The following is a 1,498-nucleotide window of genomic DNA, read 5'->3' on the forward strand; positions in this document are numbered from 1 at the left end:
TCTTTCCCTGTGTGGGTTTTCATCATCCATGCGAATGGAAGAGGGCGTCAGGGTCGCACTCCTGACAGCCGCCCAATAAACACGCGCTGAGTCACGCATTCTTTCACCTGCTCTCACGTGAATAATCCTGGGCCCTAAATCATTTACACTTGAAGGTTAACGTTTATTATATTTACAGCACGAACAAAGGAGACTGAACCCGAACCTGATGTGACCACCAGCATCGAGAAAGAGGCCATCATTCTAAAGCCACGAGGGGAGGCTTGCGGGGAACAGGGTGCTCGCTCGGTGCCTGTGGAGGGCAGGACCCCTCACCGTGGGCAAACCTGGCAGTCAACGCCTTCGACACAGGATCACGGTTAGCATCTCATAGTGGGACATGATGAGATGCAGTAGGGAGCATCTTCAATTCAAAAAATAAAGAATATTTAACCCAAATCCAATCATGCCTCTAGAGCTGTGCTGCCCACTCATCACTGCCACACGTGGCTGCTGTGCACGTGACCTGACCTAATCTGAGTGAGGTCTGTAAAACGTGAGAAGTGTGTGCGTGTTTATCTTTAGTTCTCTGCTATTTCAACACACGCACTTCATGCAGCTACCATCACAGTCAATATAAAATACTGTCACCACACAGATCCTGCTGCGACCGTTTACAGCTCTACCCACTTCTCTTGCTCCCTCCCCCACCCCACTGCTAACCCCCAGCGGCTGCTAATCTGTTCTTCCCTTCTCTAACTTGGTAACTTCAAGCATGTTATATAAATAGAATCATACAACATGTAACTTTTTGACATTGGCTTGCTTGCTTTCTTTACTCATCATAATTTCCTCAGATTCATCCAAGTTCTTGCGTATTATCACTAGTTTGTTACTTTTTTTCCCTTAGTATTTCATGGTATGAAGTACTCATTACAGGTTGCTTAACCATTCACCACTCAAAGGACATCTGGGTTGTTTCTAGTTTGAGACTATTAAGTATAAATCTGCTATTAAAATTACCGTACAGGTTTTTGTGCGAACGTAATTTTCACTTGTCTGGTATATTTTCCCAAAATTATGATCCAATGCCTCTGCTTCCTCACCAACATTTGATGGCGCTACTGTTTTTATTTTGGTCATTCTGGTTTTAATTTGTATATATCCAAAGATGTTAAAAAAAAAAAAAAAATGAAAAACACATACCAGCTTGCCAAGGCTTACTATAAAAAATGTAAAATATCTCCATAACGTCTACATTAATTACTTGTTAAAACTATAATAGTTTGAATTTACTGCTTTAGATAGAATACGTTAGTAAACTTAGTTTCACTTGTTTATTTTTACTTTTTTTTTTTTTTTTAAAAATGTTAGAAGACTTAAGTTCCAGTTTAAGGAAATACGGGAATGTCACTTTGAAAAAACAATCAGGTACATCCAGACTGTGAGAAAGTTAAGTACACAAGACAATAGCCTGGGCTCTTCAAAAGGTCAGTATCATGGGTGCAGAGAGGGAAAG

General features: G+C 40.9%; 1 protein-coding gene across 2 annotated transcripts in view; it reads right to left on the reverse strand.

Annotated features, from left to right (window-relative positions):
• LPIN2 (lipin 2) overlaps positions 1–1,498 on the reverse strand; it is a 57,781-nt gene that overhangs the window by 16,093 nt on the left and 40,190 nt on the right. The gene's annotated exons all lie outside the window — the stretch shown is intronic.

This window comes from Lipotes vexillifer, unplaced genomic scaffold (genome assembly GCF_000442215.2).
Source record: "Lipotes vexillifer unplaced genomic scaffold, Lipotes_vexillifer_v1.1 scaffold429, whole genome shotgun sequence".
In the NCBI taxonomy this organism is placed as follows: Eukaryota; Metazoa; Chordata; class Mammalia; order Artiodactyla; family Lipotidae; genus Lipotes; species Lipotes vexillifer.